General features: G+C 40.6%; 1 long non-coding RNA gene across 2 annotated transcripts; it reads left to right on the top strand.

Annotated features, from left to right (window-relative positions):
• LOC144577846 (uncharacterized) lies at positions 1-10,897 on the top strand. 2 transcript variants are annotated; one of them, XR_013522512.1, is made up of 4 exons: positions 1-26; positions 1,303-1,386; positions 1,503-1,601; positions 10,535-10,897. It is a non-coding gene; the product is annotated as an uncharacterized LOC144577846 (long non-coding RNA). The 2 variants fall into 2 exon arrangements; XR_013522513.1 differs by having other exon boundaries at positions 1-177.
• The last annotated feature ends 10,865 nt before the right edge of the window (positions 10,898-21,762 follow it).

Here is a 21,762-nt window from a genome sequence, read left to right as displayed (position 1 = left end):
GGACACGGCCGCCTCTTCTCAGCGCGGTACGAGCTGAGAAGCGCGCCTCCCAGCCGAGGACCACGCTGCGAGCGAGTAGCTAACAAGGAAGTTGCCAGGAGGTCCCTTAGCACATTTAGCGGATGAGCTCCACCTACAGAAGTCTTGCCTTACAGTTCATGTTAATTCATCTGATATGTAAAATAGTTAACGCTATTTTTCTTTTTTCTTTTTTTTTTTTTAATCACAAGCTACGCTTTCAAGTTTACAAAAATGTTTTCAGCCTATGGTTGTTACGTTTCATGAAGCTGATAAGTTATGAACATTTTAAAATGCCAGTTCAGTAGGGGCAACTAGAGTACTAAAATATAAGTGTTCTATTGCTTTAGAAAATGTGTCTTTCGGCCGGGCATGGTGCCTCATGCCAGCACTTTGGGTGGCTGAGGCGGGCGGATCACTAGAGGTTGGAAGTTCAAGACCAGCCTGACCAACATGGAGAAACCCCTGGCTTCTCCAGGGCTAAATACAAAATTAGCCGGGCGAGGTGGCACTTGCCTGTAATCCCAGCTACTTGGGAGGCTGAGGCAGGAGAACTGCTTGAACCCAGGAGGCGGAGGTTGCGGTGAGCCAAGATCGTGCCATTGCACTCCAGCCTGGGCAACAAAAGTGAAACTCCATCTAAAAATAAAAAAAAGTATTTTTCATTTGTTTGCTATTGGTAATGGTAAATAATCCTATCATGGTAAATGGAATTGAATGTGTTTCTAATGGTAAACTTAATGTAAAACACATTTTTATTGCACTTCTTGAGGACATTTCTTAAAACTTGCCCAATTGTTGCTTCACTAGGAAAAATAGTCTGCTTTTAAACATAAGACAGCTAATTACAAACTGGCAAGTTAAAAGGAGATAAGTAAATCACAATGTTTCCTTTTAGCATCATAAAAAAATTCGTATATTTTTGTATGAGTGATTATTAAAGGGTTTTGTTGTTGCCTGTTCATGTTTACTGAGCCAATACTGCATTGGACACAAGTCCCTTGATAATCACCATGCCCCTATCAACATGTCTTTTCAACCAGGAACCACTAAATTCATTGCAAATAATTTAATTAACTGTTGACTTAAAACCACACTTGCCTAGGAGACAGCTTTTTCGCACTGTGTAATGTTAGCTTTACAATGAAAACAGATACGACTTTAAGTTGAACATAATCTTATTATGTACAATGATTAGATGTAAAGGTTATGTTGTTTCATGTGCGTGTTTTACTAACAAACACTTTTTTTGTTCAGTTCTTTTTTTTTTTTTTTTTGAGACAGTCTCGCTCTGTCGCCCAGACTAGAGTACAGTGGCTTGATCCCAGCTCACTCAATTCTTTTTAATGCTTACCAACCTACCTCCAAGTAAGTGATATTTTCTGCTACTCATTATTATAATTCCTAATAGTACTTTTCCTTTCTCTGTCATTTCTATTTTTGAGTAAAGAATCAACTTCTCTATATTGCATATGAAACATCAGGTGACTGCAAACAGAGATAACAAAGAACCCAGGATACAATAAATGCACTAAGCTCAGAGGTTTGACTTCCTGACATGTGGCTCCACAAGAAGAATACAAGTATGTTATTCTATCTGTTCTCTATTTTCTCTAGTTCTTGTTCATGTTCTCACGTTGATTGATTCATGTTTCCTTCTTTTCTTTTCTTTTTTTTTAAGATGGGGTTTTACCATGTTGGTCAGGCTGTTCTTGAACTCCCGACCTCAGGTGATCCACCTGCCTTGGCCTGGAAAGTGCTTGGATAACAGATCAAATAACTAAACTTTTAAAATATGTCTCTAAAGAATTTTTTAAATATAGGAGAACACAGGGTACTAAAGGGCTTCAAAGAACAATCTAAGAGCCACAAAGAAAAAGTATTTGACAATATCAAAATTGATAATCTATTCAACATAATACAAGTGACAAGCTGCCAGAAAAACTCTGGAAACTGTATAACAATTGACTAATATCCAAAAGATATGGAAAAAAAAAATCTTCAATCACTGAGAAAAAGGCAAACCACTGTATAGAAAAAGGAGAATATGAAAAGATAATTTAGAAAGCATTAAATACCATGGTGGCTCACACCTGTAATTCCAGCACTTTGGGAGGCCTAAGTGGGAGGATCACTTGCAGTCAGGAGCTCAAGACCAACCTGGCCAACATGGTGAAATGCCGTCTCTACAAAAAATACAAAAATTAGGCAGGCATGGTGGCGCACACCTGTAGTCCTAGCTACCTGGGAGGCTGAGGCATGAGTATGGCTTGAACCCAGGAGCCAAGATTGCACCACTGCACTCTAGCCTGGTTGACAGAGCAAGACTCTGACTCAAAAAAGAAAAAATAAAGCATAAAAGCAAATAACAAAAATAAACATTAAAAAAACGCTGAAACTCAGTAACTAGCAAAATGCAGATTAAAATATATATTTCTCTCATAAAATTGAAAGATTCTCTTTTTTTGAGACAGGATCTCACTATTCTGCAGACTGGGTGCAGTGGTGCAATCACAGCTCACTGAAGCCTCATATTTCTGGGCTCAACCCTGCCAGGTAGCAAGACCACAGATGTGCACCACCATGTCTAGCTAATTTTTAAATTTTTTGTAGAGTTGAAGTTTCACTATGTTACCTAGGCTGGTCTGAACTCCCTGGACTCAAAGAATTCTCTCATTTCAGCCTCCCAAAGTGCTAGAATTACAGGGGTAAGCCACCATGCCTGATCTAAATTGAGCCTTTTAGTGTCACCATCATGGCAATTTGCAAAAAATTTTAAGGGTTCATAATATCAAGTGTTAGCAAGGATGTGGGGAAACGTGCTATTAATGATACGGTAAATTAATACAACCTTTTTTGAGGGCAGTTTGTTAGCAATTATTAAAATGTACAATGTGCATCACCTTTTTCTTTCTTTTTGATACCTACCTTGGAGAAATACTTGCACATGTTTCCTAAGAAATAGCTATGAAAATATTCGCTATTGCCAGGTGTGGTGGTACGTGCTTGCAGTCCTTGCTACCTGGAAGGTTGACGTGGCAGGATTACTTAAACCCAGGAGATCAAGGCTGCAGTGAGCTATGATCACACCACTGCATTCTAATCAGAGTGACAGAGCAAGACCCTGTCTCTAAAACTAAAAAGCCAAACAAAAAAGCTATGGCTAAAGCCATTCACTATGGCTTTATCTGTAACAAAAAATCCAAATGATCTGCATGTCCGTCAATAAGAAAATAGTTAAGTAAACTGTGGTATATCCAATTTTGGCAGCACCACGCAACAGTAGGAAAAAGGGAGGTAATTATATATGTGGTACCATAACTATTAAGTGAAAAACTTAAGTTTCAGGATAATATGTACTGGATCATATATTGTTTTTTTTTTTTTTTTTAACTTATATTTCAGCTGGGAGCGGTGGCTCACACCTGTAAATCCCAGCACTTTGGGAGGCTGAGGCAGGCAGATCATGAAGTCAAGAGATTGAGACCATCCTGGCCAACATGGTGAAACCCCGTCTCTACTCAAAATACAAAAAATTAGCTGGGCGTGGCGGTCCTAGCTACTTGGGAAGCTGAGGCAGGAGAATCGCTTGAACCCAGGAGGCAGAGGTTGTAGTGAGCTGAGATTGTGCCACCACACTCTACCCTGGCGACAGAGTGAGATGCCTTCTTGGTGGCAGGGGGCAGGGGACGTTATGTTTCTATGTGTATTTAAAGGCATGCAGAAAAAGTCTAGGTAGTACACACCAAAACGAAATGGGGATTATTTCTGCGGAATAGTCATATCTTTTTTTTTTTTTCTGAGACAGAGTCTAGCTCTGTCGCCCAGGCTGGAGTGTAGTGGTGAAATCTTGGTTCACTGCAACTTCTGCCTCCCAGGTTCAAGTGATTCTCGTGCCTCTGCTTCCCAAGAAGCTGGGACTACTGGCACACACTTTCATGCCTGCCTCAGTTTTTATATTTTTAGTAGAGATTGGGTTTCACCATGTTGGCCAGGCATGAGCCACTGTGCCCGGCCAAATACTCATATCTTTGTTTTGTGAATGTCTTAATACATTCTCACTCATTGCAGATAATTTGAATGTTACAGAATAAAATATAGAAGAAAGTGAAAATTACTAGAAAACCTACCTAGCCATAGGTAGCAACCTTTAATATGTAGGCATATTTCTTTCCAGACAGATAAAAACGTTTATAATTATTTCATAAGCTTTTCCAACGTCATTATATACTCTCTGGAAATATTGTTCTTTAATAGCTGCATAGTATTTCACCATATGACATTAATAAGTGTAAGCTTTTCACATTATCTGGAAAGAACATGGGGAAAATATGTATATATATTTTTTGAGACGGAGTTTCGCTCTTGTTACCCAGGCTGGACTGCAATGGTGCGATCTCGGCTCATCACAACCTCCGCCTCCTGGGTTCAAGCAATTCTCCTGCCTCAGCCTCCCAAGTAGCCGAGACTACAGGCGCGCGCCACCATGCCCAGCTAATTTTTGTATTTTTAGTAGAGACGGGGTTTCAACTTGTTGACCAAGATGGTCTCAATCTCTTGAACTTGTGATCTACACGCCTCGGCCTCCCAAAGTGCTGGGATTATAGGCGTGAACCACCGCGCCCGGCCGGCATAATATTATTTAAAGGTAAACTATAGTAAGTTCAAGTTGCATATTGGAAACACTGAAGCAATTACTAAAATTATCAAATACAGAGGTATGGGTAATAAACCAGTAGTAGGGATACAATTGAATCATTAAAAAATAAATAATTCAGAAGAAGACAGAAAAAGAACAAAAAGAGAACAAATGAAATTACTAGAAAACAGATCAACAAGGGGATTTCAGTTCAACTACACTGACAATTATGTTAAAATTAAATGTAAATGGTTTAAACTCTTTTAAACTCTCCAACTCAAAGGAAGACATTAAGAGATTGTATAAAAAAAAAACACCATACTACATGCTGACTATCAAAAAAAAACCTTTAAAGATTAAGACACAGATTAAAAGTAAAAGGATGAAAAAAATATATATCAAGAAAACACCCACCAAAAGAAAACAAGAGTGGCTATATTAATACGAAACAAGGACTATTAACAGGGATAGAAAGGGCTCTCTCATAATTATGAAGTTGTCAATTCCTCGAGAAGATATTTCAATTCTAAATAAGGGTGAAAACTATAACACTTCTAGAAGAAAACATGGAGAAAATATTTGTGACTCTAGGTTAAGCAAATAAATTATTTATTTATTATTTTTGAAATGGAGTCTCCCTCCATCTCCAGGCTAGAGGTGCAGTGGTGTGATCTCGGTTCACTGCAACCTCTGCCTCCCAGGTTCAAGTGATTCTCCTGCCTCAGCCTCCCAAGTAGCTGGGACTACAGGTGCATGCCACCACGCCAAGCTAATTTTTGTATTTTGAGTAGAGATGGGGTTTCACCATCTTGGCCAGAATGTTCTTGATCTCTTGATCTTGTGATCCGCCTGCCTTGGCCTCCGAAAGTGCCGGGATTCCAGGTGTGAGCCGCCACACCTGGTCTAAGCAAAGAATTTTGAGGGCCAGCTGCAGTGGCTCACATCTGTGATCCCAACACTTTAGGAACATGGGAAGATTACTTCAGACCACGAGTTCAAGACCAGCTTGGGCAATGTAGCAAGACCCTGTCTCTACAGAAAATAAAAATAAGAAGTTTTAGGACACAAAAAGCACAAACCATAAAAGAAAAAATTGTTAAACTGGACTTCGTCAAAATTAGAAATTTTTGTCCTTTTTGTTTGTTTTGTTTGTTTTTTATAGAATAGAGACAAGATCTTCCTGTGCTACCCAGGCTGGTCTCAAACTCCTTGGCTTAAGGGATCCTTCGCCTCAGCCTCCCAAAGTTCTAGGATTACAGGTGTGAACCACCCAGCCAGCCAGAAATTTTTGTTCTTTAAAGGTGATGTTACAAAAATGAAAGGGCCACAGACTGGGAGTCAATATTGCAAAACAAATATCTGAAAAAATATTTGTAAACAGAATATATAGGAAATTCTTGCAATTCAACCTTAAGATAATACAGTAAAAAAAAAAAGCATGCAAAAGATTTGAACACATACTTCGCCAAACAATATAAATGAATGGCCAATAGGCACATGAAAAGATGTACATCAGAGAACGATCCAAGATGGCCGATCGCTAACATCCCGGGATTGCAGCTCTCAGGGAAGGCGTGGAGAACTAGAGGACGCCACACTTTCAGACAAAGTCTGGTCGCTCACGGAGCAGAAGATCCCCCAGTGGTGGAAACACACGGGTCGCCAGCGCGACTCTCGTGGTCGGCGCAGCGGTTCCGCCGGCACCTCAGCGTGGCAGCACTCCGCGCAGAGTAAACGGGACGGTTCCCCTTCTGACCGAGGTTTGGAGCCCTGGGAAGGCAGAGTCGCCTACTACGGAAAGAAGAAGGAAGCCCGACAGGAGAATCCTGGGCAGAAAAGCACCATCAGTTTTAACGCCGCTGCTCTGGCCCTGGGAACTAACAACCTGGACGTCCACTCAAGAGACCTAATCTGAAAGTTGGTAATTTCAAAGACGACAGGAGGATAAAGTTACAATGACGGGAAGAAACCAGCGTAAAAAAGCTGAGAATACTCAAAGTCAGAACACCTCTCCCTCTAAAGATGATCACAGTTCCACATCAACAATGGAACAAGGCTTGATGGAGAACGAGCGCCTCCTGATGACAGAATCACTCTTCAAGGAATGGATAATAACAAACTTCGGTGAGTTAAAAGAACATGTTGTAGCCCAACGTAAAGAAACTAGGAACTTTGAAAAAAGGGTTGATGAAATCCTATTGAGAATAGACAACTTAGAGAGGAGTATGAGTGAATTAATGGAACTGAAGAATACAATACAGGAACTCCGAGAAGTATGCACAGGTTTAAACACTCGAATTGTTCAAGCAGAAGAAGGGATATCAGAGGTCAAAGTCCAACTTAATGAAATAAAACGTGAAGAAAAGATTAGAGAAAAAAGGATAAAAAGGAATGAGCAAAGTCTCCAAGAAATGTGGGACTATGTGAAAAGACCAAATTTACGCTTGATAGGTGTACCTGAATGCAACGGAGAGAATGAATCCAAGCTGGAAAATACCCTTCAGGATATTATTCAGGAAAATTTTCCTAAACTAGCAAAGCAGGTCAACATTCAACCCCAGGTAATACAGAGAACACCACAAAGATATTCCTCAAGAAGACCAACCCCAAGGCACATAATCGTTAGATTCACCAGGGTTGAAACGAAGGAGAGGATACTAAGGGCAGCCAGAGAGAAAGGTTGGATAACCCACAAAGGCAAGCCTATCAGACTTACAGCAGATCTCTCGGCAGAAACTCTACAGGCCAGAAGAGAGTGGGGGCCAATATTCAACATCCTCAAAAAACAGAACCTTAAGCCCAGAATTTCATATCCAGCCAAACTAAGCTTCACAACTGAAGGAAAAATAAAATCTTTTATGAACAAGCAAGAACTCAGAGATTTTATTACCACCAGGCCTGCTTTACAAGAGCTTCTGAAAGAAGCATTACACACAGAAAGAAACAACCAGTATTAGCCTTTCTAAAAATACACCAAAAAGTAAAGAGCACCAACATAAAGAAGAATTTACACCAACACATGAATAAAACAGCCAGTCAACATCAAATGGCAGTAACCCTAAATTTAAATTGACTAAATTTCCAATCAAAAGACACAGCCAAAACCCAACGGCATGTTACATCCGGACCTGTTTCACATGCAAGGATACACAAAGACTCAAAACAAAGGGATGGAGAAAGATTTACCAACCAAATGGAGAGCAAAAATAAATAATAAATAAATAAAAAGCAGGAGTTGCAATTCTTGTATCGGATAAAATAGATTTTAAAGCAACAAAGATATAGTGGTAAAAGGATCAATGCAACAACAAGAGCTAACGATCCTAACACCCAGATAGGAGACTTAGATTCAATGAGACAGAAAATTAATAAGGATATCAAGGACTCGAACTCAGATCCAGAACAAGTAAACTTAATAAATATTCATAGAGCTCCCCACTTCAAATACACAAAATATACATTTTTGTCAATACCACATCACACCTACCCATTAGTTTAAATGAAACATTGATTGGCCATTATTAATACCCAATTTTTTTCAAAATAAAGCAATATTTCCATTTACTCTCCCTCTTTCTCTTCCTCTTTCTTCCTCTCCTTTACTTATTTTTTTTTTTCTTTCCTTCTCTCAAAAAAAAAGAAATCAACTTGTAAACCTCTAGATCCAGGTCGGCAATGTCTCTTTCATTGCTTGATTTCCTTTCTTCCCTTCCCTCCCTCCCTCCCTCCCCGCTTCCTCCCTTCCTTCCTTCCTTCATCCCTTCCTTCCTCCCTACCGTCCTTCTTCCCTTCCTTCCTGCCTTCCTCCCCCCCCAAAAAAAAAAAAAAAGAAAAGAAAAGATGTACATCATTAGTCATTAAGGGAGTGAAAATTAAAACTACCATGAAATATCACCACGTACCCACTAAAATGACTAAAACTAAAAATGGCTGGAGAGGATGTAGAGCAACTAGCTTCTCATACATTGCTACTGGGAGTACAGTGGTTCAGCCAGTTCGAGAAATAGTTTGACTCTATAGTAATTAAAGTTGAATATACCTTAGCATATGATCCACCAATTCCACTGCTAGATATTTACCCAAGAGAAATGGAAACTTATGTCCACACAAAGACTTGCATAGAAAATTTTATAACAATTTTACTCATGATAGCCAAAAACTAGAAACAAACAAAATATTTATCAGCTGGTGAATAGGCACATAAATTGTGATGTGTCCTTAGATGGAATGCTACTCAGCAATAAAAAGAAACAAATGGATGTAAAATCATATGGATAACTCTCAAAAGCATTATGCTAAATGAAAGAAGCCAGACTCAGAAGTCTACTGATTTCACGTACAGGCCATCTAGAAAATGCAAAACTGTGGTGGCAGAAAGATCAGTTCTGGGGTTAGAGGGGAGGAAGTGAACTGCAAAGGAGCACAGAAAACTTTTTGAGTGATGAGAATGTTTTCTTTCTTAATTTTGGTGATGGTTACATGACTGTATTCATTCAAAACTCATTAAGTGAGTGATTATACTTCCAAAGACAGGGTCTTGCTCTGTTGCCCAGTCTAGAGTGCTATGGCACAATCATAGCTCACCACAGCCTCAAACTCCTGGGCTCAAGGGATCCTCAGGCCTCAGCCTCCTGAGTAGCTGGGACTACAGGTACACACACCATGCCCGGCTATTTTTTTTTTTTTTTTTTTAGTAGAGACAGGATCTTGCTATGTTATCTAGGCTAGTCTTGAACTCCTGGCCTCAAGTGATCATCCCACCATGGCTTTCCAAAGTGCTGGGATTACAGGTGTGAGCCACTGCACCTGGCCCTGCCTATACTTTAAATGGGCAATTTTTAATTGCATATCAATTATTATTCAAGAAATCAGATTTGTTTAATGACATTCAGTTCTGCCAAAATTGTTGAAACATAATATACTCTACGAAGCATCCTATTCTGCTTACAAACTATTTGTGTCAATACCCAAGAGATATGAAACATGCCTGAAAAGTCTACATAAACTTTATGGGTAAAAATTTAAAAATGGGCTGGGTGCAGTGGCTCACACCTGGAATCCCAGCACTTTGGGAGGCCAAGGTGGGTGGATCATGAGGTCAAGAGATCAAGACCATCCTGGCAAACATGGTGAAACCACATCTCTACTAAAAATACGAAAATTAGCCAGGCGTGGTGGTATGCCTCTGTAATCCCAGCTACTCAGGAGGCTAAGGCAGGAAAATCACTTGAACCCGGGAGGCAGAGGTTGCAGTGAGCTGAGATCATACCACTGCACTACAGCCTGGCAACAGAACGAGACTGTCTCAAAAAAAAAAAAAAATTACGAATTCAGTTTGAATTAGTGTTTTCCCTCCCCCACTCTTCCTCAAATACTCTCAAATGTCTTTTGCATGCATGTCTAGATGAGGTTCCCACTGAAGAAGCAGCATGTTGAATTTCACATCTTGTATGCTATGCAATTTTCACTCTTCAATAGGGTACTAAACAATAATTATAGTCATGATGATAAAGGGGCCAGGCTATGGATATGCATGTGTACGAGGAAACTAGATATGAATGTGGGGGGTCCCTAGAGAAAAACAAGGTAGTGTGGCCTCATAGCTTAGTACAGGTAGGGAGTAGCTTCTCACATTAGATCCTGTCAGCTGCCAGACTGATTTCAGCTCTCTATCTATGCATCTCTACAGCTCTCACCACAGAGCTTTGACAGAGGTATTACCTTATGACAGAATAGGACTGGGGGATCTTATCACTTGTCTCTGTCTATAACAAGCCAAGACAGGTTGAAGTTGGCTTGGCTTCCAAAAAGAATCAGGACACCAGGGCTAGGCCTTGATTAGAAAAATAAAGTCTGCCAATCTGTCTTTGTCCACAGGTCGTCATTAGAAGGAAATCTAGAAGGCTGAACACTGCCCCAAAGAGAAATGTGAAGCCCTGTAAAGACTTAACTCTTATTTCCAAATCAATTCTGATTCAATTTTTGAAATGGAAAAGAAGTCTCATCTCTGTAGATACCTGTGATACATGGATACCACCTAAAGATAAATGACATTCCAAAACAGATTTCCTAAGAGGCTTTCAAGTATACAAATCCTCTCAAGAAGCATCTTCTGATCATGGAATTCCATGAATGAAAATCTGTGTAGCAGCTTGTTGAAAAACTTATCAGCTAACCAGGAGGATCATTGTTAACATTTCTACATACTTCCACAATCAGTTGTAAGCCGGCTGAGAATAAGGTCAATATCTCACATTTACTTGTGTCCTTTCTGAGAAAGCCTTGGGCACAGCAAATGTCGATTAACTATGTGATTGACTTAAAATGTTAAATTTGATTTCGTATATCCAAGTCCACTCTCACATACATTTATGTACACTTACACACACAACACACTAGATTATTTATTTATTTATTTATTTTTGAGATGCAGTCTCACTCTGTCGCCCAGGCTGGAGTGCAGTGGCACCATCTTGGCCTCACTGCAACCTCTGCCTCCCAGGTTCAAGTGATTCTCCTGCCTTAACTTCCTGAGTAGCTGGGATTACAGATGTGTGCCAACACTCCTGGCTTATTTTTGTATTTTTAATAGAGATGAAGTTTCACCATGTTAGCCAGGCTGGTCTTGAACTCCTGATCTCATGATCTGCCTGCATTGGCCTCCCAAAGTGCTAGGATTACAAGCCTGAGCCACCGCGCCAGGCCCAAACTAGGTTTTTTAATGAAATGTGTTCATCATAACAGTAAAAGACATACTTTAAAAAATATGTTTTATTTTATTTTATTTTTTTTTTTCAAAACAGAGTTTTGCTCTTGTAGGCTAGGCTAGAGATCTCAACGGTGTGATCTCGGCTCACTGCAACCTCCATCTCCCGGGTTAAAGTGTTTCTCCTGCCTCAGCCTCCCAAGTAGCTGGGATTACAGGTATACACCACCATGCCCAGCTAATTTTTGTATTTTTGGTAGAGACAGGTTTCTCTATGTTGGTCAGGCTCATCTTGAACTCCCAACCTCAGGTGATCCTCCTGCCTCGGTCTCCCAAAGTGCTGGGATTACAGGCATGAGCCACTGTGCCCCACCAAAGACATACTTTGAAAAATTACATTATCTCTTCAAAGGCCAGAAAACCATGATATTTCGCTTTTTATGTATTGTACTCTTTTCAGAAGTAACTTTTATTACTTTTTCATTCCAGCAGTAATAGATGTTCTTTTTAGAAAATTTGAAAAATAAGAATAAGGCCGGGTGTGGTAGCTCATGCCTGAAATCTCAGCACTTTGGGAGGCCGAGGTAAGCAGATCACAAGGTCAAGAGATGAAGAACATCCTGGCCAACATGGTGGTAAAACCCTGTCTCTACTAAAAATACAAAAATTAGCTGGGTGTGGGGGCAGGCACCTGTAATCCCATCTACTCGGGAGGCTGAGCAGAATCGCTTGAACCTGGGAGGTGGAGGTTGCAGTGAGCCGAGATCGAGCCACTGCACTCCAGCCTGGGCAACAGAGCAAGACTCTGTCTCAAGAAAACAAAGTACTCAGAATTCCTACCACAGAGCGAAAACCTCGTTAACATTTAATATATTTCATTTCCATATTTTTTTCTATGCTTTTATGTATGGGTATATGTTTCTTCTTTTTTACTGTATGTTATTGTCTTATAATTTTTATCTAACAATATAATTTCATTTTACTAAGTTTTAAATTATAATATTTTAAATTGTAGCATAGTCTTCAATCATATGGCTAAGCAAAAACATATTTCATTTTTATTTTTTTCTGAGACAGAGTCCCATTCTATATCACTCAGGCTGGAGTTCAGTGGCGCAATCATGGCTCACTGCAGCCTTGACCTCCTGGGCTCATGGGGTCCTCCCACCTTAGCCTGCTTTTAGCTGGGACTACAGGAATGCACCAGCACACCTGACTAATTTTTTTCTTCTGTAGAGACAAGGTCTCACATATTGCCCAGGATAGTCTTGAACTCCTGGACTCAAATGACCCTCCTGCCTTGTCCTCCCAAAGTGTTGGGATTACAGGCATGAGCCACTATGCCAAGCCTCAAAACTTACTTAAATACTACCCCACTTGGAGACTTTTAAGTTGTTACTAATATTTCACTATTGTATGATGCATTTTGAAGATCTGTCTTTATCCCCAGGTGTGTAAATGGAAGTTATATACAGTATAGATAGAGATAGGGTAGAAATAGGAACTGACTATGACAGAGACCTCTTTCCCTTGTCCTCAGACCTGACACAGCAACAGACCTCCTTTGAAAAAGACTTTTTTTTTTTGAGACAGAGTGTCGCTCTGTTGCCCAGGCTGGAGTGCAATGGCATGATCTCGGCTCACTGCAACCTCTGCCTCCTGGGTTCCCATGATTCTCCTGCCCCAGCCTCCCAAGTAGCTGGGAATACAGGCACTTGCCACCATGCTTGGCTAATTTTTTATTTTTAGTAGAGATGGGGTTTCACCATATTGGCCGGGCTGGTCTTGAACTCCTGACCTTGTGATCCACCCACCTCAGCCTCCCAAAGTGCTGGGATTTCAGATGTGAGCCACCACATCCAGCCACAGTTTTAAAAAACCTTTCTTGGCCAGGCACTGTGGCTCACATCTGGAATCCCAGCACTTTGGGAGATGAGGTGGGTGGATAATTTGAGGCCAGGAATTCAAGACCAGCCTGGCCAACATGGTGGCACCCCATCTCTACTAAAAATACAAAATAAGCCTACATGGTTGTGTGCACCTGTAGTCACAGTTACTCAGGAGGCTGAGGGAGGAAAGTCACTTGAACCCTGTCCCCGGGAGGTGGAAGTAGCAGTGAATTGAGATCGTGCCACTGTGCTCCAGCCTGGGTGACAGAGCTAGACTCCATCTCAAAACAAAAAACGAAACAAAACAAAAAACGTTTTAAAAATTATTACTATTATTATTTAAATACTAAATATAAGATGTAGAGCTTCATATTCATTACCTCTCCATCCCAGCTTGACTAACCCATTCATCCAATCTCCTCTAGCTCAATCTTACATTTGTTCCTCCTTTTCAAAATTTAGTTTCTCTCTTCACTCTAATCTTAATGATACTTTGTTTTATAAGACCATTTCAAAGCTTATGCAATCTGATCATCTTAGCACATTTTAATTACATGTAGAACATACATAATTGGACTGCATATAATCACTAGAGCATTGTGGTGAGGAGTGAGAGGAAGACCAAAATGAATTTCTTAAGGAATTTTGTGTTAGAGGCTTTTCATTCTTACTGTTTAGAGGCTCTGGAATGAGTCCAGTTAGAAATATTCCAGTAAGAAGGAGAGATGACCTGCCAGTCTGTGTTGTTTTTGATCACATTAAGGCCTTCAAAGTAATATTTTTTTTTTCCGTGACCACTGAGAATAACAAGAGTTGACAATGGGGAAAAGGTGGGGAAGGAAATAAGTAGGAAATTGTGACAAATGGATTCGAGAGCCAAGCTCTATTTTAAAGGTCAGCAGATCCATTTAGATATTACGATAGCTTGTCAGCTTCTAACACACTGTAAGCTTTTACTATTTATATGATATTAACTGGAGTTTTAAAGGGCCTTCCCAGTCAGTTTTATATTTTTTAGGCAAATATAAAGGCACTAGGGACAGTCAATGTTGTGTCAAATAAAGACTGACCGGCCTGATCCTGACAACAGTCCACTTCACAGTTAAAATCATTCATTACCAATAGTCCCTGGAGTTACACCGGCAATTTATGTGACTCTTAATTTAAACGAGGCTAGCTGGCGTAATCCTCACGTTCAATTTAGGATTAGTTTTCTACCTGGGCTTGCATGTCTGTGTTTTTAAAAGGTGATGCAATGGCCCACTCAGGTTGGTTATTTTACTGTAGTTTTAACTCCAAACTGTGTTTATTGGTCTTTTTCCTTTTCTTTCCTTTTCTTTTTTTGGGGGAGAAGGAACAGGGTCTAACTATGTCGTCCAGGCTGGAGTGCAGTGGCGTGATCTCAGTTCACTGCCGCCTCCAACTCCTGGGCTCAAATGATCCTCCCACCTCAGCCTCCCAAATACCTAGGTCTACAGGCACATGACACCGTGCCTGGCCTGTTTGTTGGTCTTCAATGGCTTATTGTTCAGGACAGATAACTTCTAAATGGACTCTTGTATTTTTCTAGTATCTGTTTCTCAAACTCAAAGCTCTCGTTATGTCATACACTTATCCTCCTTCTCCCACAGTCCCTTTGAGGAAGGGATAAAATAGATGGAGAACCTGAGAGACAGAAAGGGGATGAGTTCGGCTATAGAGGCACGTACCCAGTGACTAACTTGACTAGTAGGTTATTGTATGTCCAAATATAACCTCCATCTAGACCCAAGGCATTGAATTTTAGTAAATGTTAGGATTTTCCCCCTCTCATATTTCCTGGTTGGAAAGAAACTTGCCTACCTTAAAACATATTTTCCCGGGCAAATAACAAGTGCTAAGAGTGCTCTATTCTTTCTCTTTGACAGATAAATAGTGTGGAACCAGGATAGACATCCTGAGAGAGGAAACTAAATTTGCAGATAATTATTAAAAGTTCAGTGTTCCTCTAAGTCTGAGATTTTTTAATGACCAGGCTGTATATACACATGAATTCTCTAGACAAACCCTGGGTTCAAACCCTGGCTCTGTCACTTAGTAGCTATTTAACTTGTCCAAGCTCCTTTACCTCCCTCCGCCTCTTCCCTCCTCAATAAAATGGGGATAATAGTAGCACTCACTGCATCAGTTGTTAGATTAAATTAGCAAGTGGGTGTAAATCCTTTATAACAGCCCCTATTAGGAAGTTCTATATATGTTGGTTATTATTCATGTATTATTTTCACAAATCTTAGGAGCATAACTGTCACATAAAATGACAAATATGTTATCAAACCCTAAAACGAACTCCTTGTTATAATGCCCATCTCCTTTTCTGACAAGAACGCTAACCTGCTGAATCAAGGAAATGCTATAAGACATGGTGTCCTTTTACGAAGTCTTTTAGGCTTATTATGAAGTCTATTAGGATATTTTCATGGGCACAATAGAGAAATATGAGCTAGAAGATATCACGAGCACAGCTGGATGGAGGGAGGACCTCAGGCATGTGCCAAATTTTGTCTTTGATCTATACTATTCAACATCTTAATGACTCAGTAAACCCTGAAAGAAACACAAACTAAATTTTCAGATACATGGGCTTGGTTGGTTGGTTGGTGTTGATGTTAATATCATGCCCGGCAAATAACGAATTTTGTGCCTATATTCTTTTATGGGAAGGGTGCATAGTTTTCATTAGATTCCCAAAGGTGTGTTTGATCCCCACCTCCTCAAAAAAAAAAAAAAAAAAAGAGCTTAAGAGGCATTGTCAGGCACGGTGGCTCACACCTGTAATCTCAGCACTTTGAGAGGCCGAGGTGGATGGGTCACGAGGTCAGGAGATCCAGACCATCCTGGCCAACATGGTGAAACCCATCTCTACCAAAAATACAATTAGCTGGGTGTGGTGGTGCATACCTGTAGTCCCAACTTCTCAGGAGGCTAAGGCAGGAGGATCGCTTGAACCTGGAAGGTGGAGGTTGCAGTGAGCCAAGATCGCTCCACTGCACTCCAGCCTGGCAACAGAGTGAGACTCCATCTCAAAAAAAAAAGGAAGCACTTATCTGTAGCTAGTATGATGCTCAGTTCTGGCACCATAAATAAATAAAATTGTTTATTTTTAATTTTAGAGACAGGATCTCACTATGTTGTCCAGGCTGGTCTTGAATGCCTGGGATCAAGTGTTCCTTCTGTCTCAGCCTCCCAAAGTACTAGAACTACAGGTGAACCACTGTGTCCAGCACTGACCACTATTAAAAAAAAATTTTTTTTTCTTTTTTGGAAACAGAGTCTTGCTCTGTCACAGTGGTGGGATCATGGCTCATTGCAGCCTCAAAGTCCCTGGCTCAAGTGATCCTTCCACTTCAGCCTCCCAAGTAGCTAAAACTACAGGCACACACCACCACACTCAGATAATTTTTAAATTTTTTGTAGAGACAATCTCACCATGTTGTTTAGGCTGCCCTAGAATTCCTGGACTCAAGCAATCCTCCTACCTTGGCTTCCAAATGTGCTGGGATTACAGGTATGAGCCACTGCACCCAGCCCAACCACTATTTTTAAAGAAGAAATTAATAAAACAAGGGTCAAATATTGGAGCCTGGGATGGCAAAAGGTTTGGAAATCACATCCTATGAAAGTTGTTGGAGAAACCTGGGAAACATAGCATGGATAAGATAATTTGCATTGGGGACAAGGTGACATTCTCCAAATGTCTGAAGGAGTTGTGTGTGTAAAATGATTAGATTTATTCTGTATGGTTCCAACAAGCAGAAGGGTGGAAGTTACAAGGAGACAGATTTCAGCCTTAATATAAGCAACAATTTGCCGGACACAGTGGCTCAAGCCTGTAATCCCAGCACTTTGGGAGGCCAAGGCAGGCGGATCATGAGGTCAGGAGTTTGAGACCAGCCTGGCCAATATGGTAAAACCTCGTCTCTACTAAAAATACAAAAAGGAGCTGGACTTCGTGGCGTGCGCCTGTAATCTCAGCTACTTGGGAGGCTGAGGCAGAAGAATCGCTTGAACCCAGGAGGTAGAGATTGCAGTGAACCGAGACGGCGCCACTGCATTCTGCCTGGGTGACAGAGTGAGACTCTGTCTCGAAAAAAAGAAAGAAAGAAAAAAAAAATATATATATATATATATATGTGTGTGTGTGTGTGTAACAATTTGCTAATAATTATAGCTTTCCTAAATTGGAATAAACTGTTCTGTGAGTCAGTGAAGTCCTTGTTATAGAAAATGTTCAAGCAGGAGCTGGATCATCAGTCAGTGATACCAAGGGCAATTTCCACTCTGGACCTTAGACCAGAATGAATGACCTCTAAGGACCCTTTCAACTCCAGGAGTCTCTCATTTCCTAATCCTTGACTTTGTTAGACAGATTTCTTAGCACCCCTTCCCATCGTCCCAAAATAAGAATGAAAAGTGTTTTTATCTACCTTGTATTTTTTTGGTTGCATTTAATGGAGCATATAAAATAGTACCTTCTTGAAGAAAAAAAAAAGTGACTTAAATGGAGTCATAAAACAGGGTCTTAGAAGAAGCTTGCAGAGCACTTATTAAATCTTGTCCTATTTGGGAATCCCAGCCACTTTTCAAAAATAGATAAGGAAACTGTGGCCTAAGGAAATACAGTTATTTGCTCAAGATCCTGACATTTATTGTATTGTAATTCCATTTATTAATTTATTTGAGACAGAGTCTCTCTCTCTCTCTCTCTCTCTCTCTCTCTCTCTGGAGTACAGTGGTACAATCTTGGCTCACTGCGACCCCCGCCTTCCAGGTTCAAGAAATTCTCATTCCTCAACCTTCCTAGTAGCTGGGACTACAGGCATGCATCACCACACTCAGCTAATTTTTGTACTTTTAGTAGAGACAGGGTTTCACCATGTTGGCCAAGCTGGTCTCAAACTCCTGGCCTCAAGTGATCCACCCGCCTCTGACTTCCAAAAGTACTGGGATTACAGGCGTGAGCCACTGGGTCTGGCCCCTGTAATTCTATTTATAATAGCATAAAAAAGAATAAAACACTTAGAAATAAGATTAACAAAATAAGTACAAAACTTATACTCTAAACTTATTCTCAAAACGTACACTCTAAAAATTACAAAACTTGACAGATCTTGTCAACTCCCTGGTTTATTCTTTCCCCTTCTCACGACTACACTTGACTATTTAAAAAAAAAAAAAACTATAAACATTGTGAAAGGAAGTTAAATACCTAAATAAATAAAAAAAATCTCATGTGCTTTTTAGAAGACTTAATATTATTAAGATGAAAATACTTCCAATTTAAACTACAGATTCCATGTGATCCGTTAAAATTCCACCTAGCTTCTTTGCAAAAATTGACAAGCTAATACTAAAATCTGTGTAAAATTTCAAGAGAATCATCAACACAATTGTGAAAAAGAACAAAGTTAAAGCATACTTCTTGATTTCAAAACATTCTACAAAGCTACAGTAATCAAGACAGTGTGGTATTAGGATAGAATAAACATAGAGATTGATAAAATAGAATTGAGCATTCAGAAATAATCCCTCACATTTATGACAAATTAATTTCCAACAAGGGTGACAAGAAAGAATCCAATTCAATGGGAGAAAGAATAGTCTTTTCAATAAACGGTGCTGGAACAATTAGATAGCCACTGGCAAAATGCAACTGAACACCTACCTCACACCATACACAAAGGTTAGCTCAGAGTGGATTATAGACCTAATTGTAAGATGTACAACCGTAAAATGCTTAGAAGAAAACAGGAGTAAATCTTTGTTACCATTAGGCTGCTAATTGAGAGGCTGAGGTGGGAGGATTGCTTAAGCCCAGGAGTTTAAGGATGATTGTGCCACTGCACTTCAACCTAGGTGACAGAGTGAGACTCTGTCTCTAAAAAGAACCTACACACACACACACACAGACACACACACACACACACAAAATATACATACACACAAATGTTCAATTAACACATGAAAAAATGCTAATGGATAGATGACAGTCAAAACCACAATGATGTACTGATCACATCCACTAAAATGACTATAATGAAAAGATAGACAGGGCACAGTGGCTCATGCCTGTAATCTCAGCATTTTGGGAGGCTGGGGCAGGTGGATTACCTGAAGTCAGGAGTTTGAGACCAGCTTGGTCAACATGGTGAAACCCCATCTCTACTAAAAAGACAAAAATTAGCCGGGTGTGGTGGGAGCTACTTGGGAGGCTGAGGCAGAAGAATCACTTGAACCAGGGAGGCAGAATTTCCACTGAGCCAAGATTTCGCCATTGCACTCCAGCTTGGGTGACAGAGCGAGACTCCATCTCAAAAAAAAAAAATAAGATAAGTATTGATAAGGATGTGAAGAAATTGAACCCTCATTTACTATCGGTGGACATAAGGTGATATACATTCCACTGACTTGGAAAACAGTCTGGCATTTCCTCAAAAGGTTCAACACAAGTAGGGGGCAGTTACTTATGCCTGTAATCCCAGCACTTTGGGAGGCTGTGGCAGGAAGATCCCTTGAGCCCAGGAGTTCAAGACTATCCTAGTGAGACCCCATATCTACAAAAGAAAAATTAAAAATTAGCCAAATGTGGTGGCATGCACCTGTAGTCCCAGCTACTTGGAGGCTGGGTTGGGAGGATGGCTTGAGCCCATGGGGCCAAGGCTTCAGTGAGCCATCATCACACCACTGCACTCCAGCCTGCACAACAGAGCAAGACTCTGTCTCCGACAACAACAAAAAGGTTCAACACAAACTTGCCATACAATTTTGGCAATTCTAGCTTGTTCCAGCAATTCCACTCCAAGGTACATACAAAAAATAAAGACATATATCTACACAATAACTTGTACATGAATATTCATAGAAGTATTATTCATAACAGCCAACCCAAATGTCCATCAATTAATAGATAAAATGTGGTATATCCATACAATTGAATATTAGACATAGAAAAGAATGATGTACTGATACACACTAAACATGGATAAACTTTTCCTTTTTATTTTTATATTTATTTATTTATTTTTAGATGTAGTTTCACTCTTGTTGCTGGAGTACAAATGGCGCAGTCTCAGCTCACTGCAACCTCTGCCTCCAAGGTTCAAGCAATTCTCCTGCCTCAGCCTCCCGAGTAGCTGGGACTACAGGTGCATGCCGTCACGCCCGGCTAAGTTTTTGTATTTTAGTAGAGACGGGGTTTCACCATGTTGCCTGGCTGTTCTCGAACTCCTGAGCTCAGGCAATCCGGCTGCCTCAGCCTCCCAAAGTGCTGGGATTACAGGCGTGAGCCACCATGTCCAGCCCCAACAAATATTTTGGAGTTAGTTCTGGAACACTGTTATTTGGAAACAGTTTGATCCTTTAAGGCCTTGTTTTTAAGATTTGTTAGGCAGAACCAGAGCAGCCTTAAGGCTAGGGACAATTTTGGTCCAGAACTGAGGCAAGACCCTTCTGAGTACTTCAACCATGCCCTGTGAATAACAGACTTCCAATACTCCTGGTGGGAACAGGCACTACTTCTGGCCCATGTGAGTTCTAGCTACTGGGGCCTTAATACTTTCAGGTAGTTCTGTCCCCAGCCTGGAGCAGTATCCTCACATTCATGTCCTGTTGAGTACTGTGCTATATACTCAAGGGGGGCCCTCTGAAGATACGTGTATTTGCTGTTGCTGTGAGTCGTTTTTCTCACTCTGTGCAGCTCTCTCCTATCTGGTATTCTGCCCTGTTGACTCTAGCTGTCTGGGTCACCCTGGACTCTCAGCTCCATCTCCTCACCTCAGGCTCTGCTAGGCTCTACCTAGGTTCCACCTTTCTGTGCCACCACCCAAAAACTTGCTCTGGACAGTAAGCTGGGCAATCATAGGGCTTCCCTCCTTTGTTTCCCATCTCTTGTGAATTATTGTTCTTCATGGCCTGATGTCTGACGTCTTGAAAACAGTTATTTTTTATTTTATTTTATTTATTTATTTATTTGAGACGGAGTTTCGCTTTTGTTACCCAGGCTGGAGTGCAATGGCACGATCTCGGCTCACCGCAACCTCCGCCTCCTGGGTTCAGGCAATTCTCCTGCCTCAGCCTCCTGAGTAGCCGGGATTACAGGCACGCGCCACCATACCCAGCTAATTTTTTGTATTTTTAGTAGAGATGGGGTTTCACCATGTTGACCAGGATGGTCTCGATCTCTTGACCTCGTGATCCACCCGCCTCGGCCTCCCAAAGTGCTGGGATTGCAGGCGTGAGCCACCGTTCCCGGCCAAATAAAATATATTTTAAAAAATGTTGTCAACTTGCCCATCAAAAAGTTTATACCACTTTAGGTTCCCATCAATGATGTGTATATGGCACATTTCTCCTCACCATTACCAACACTGGGTATTAATTTTTTTTTCATTACTGCCAAGCTGACAGGTGAAAATGAAGCATTACTGTTATATTTTAATTTGTAGTTCTTAGATTAGTCCTGAAGTCAAATGTTC

This window comes from Callithrix jacchus, chromosome 9 (genome assembly GCF_049354715.1).
Source record: "Callithrix jacchus isolate 240 chromosome 9, calJac240_pri, whole genome shotgun sequence".
NCBI classification, from domain to species: Eukaryota; Metazoa; Chordata; class Mammalia; order Primates; family Cebidae; genus Callithrix; species Callithrix jacchus.
The sequence above is the reverse complement of the archived record's forward strand: the minus strand, read 5'-3'. Positions and strand labels throughout refer to the sequence as shown.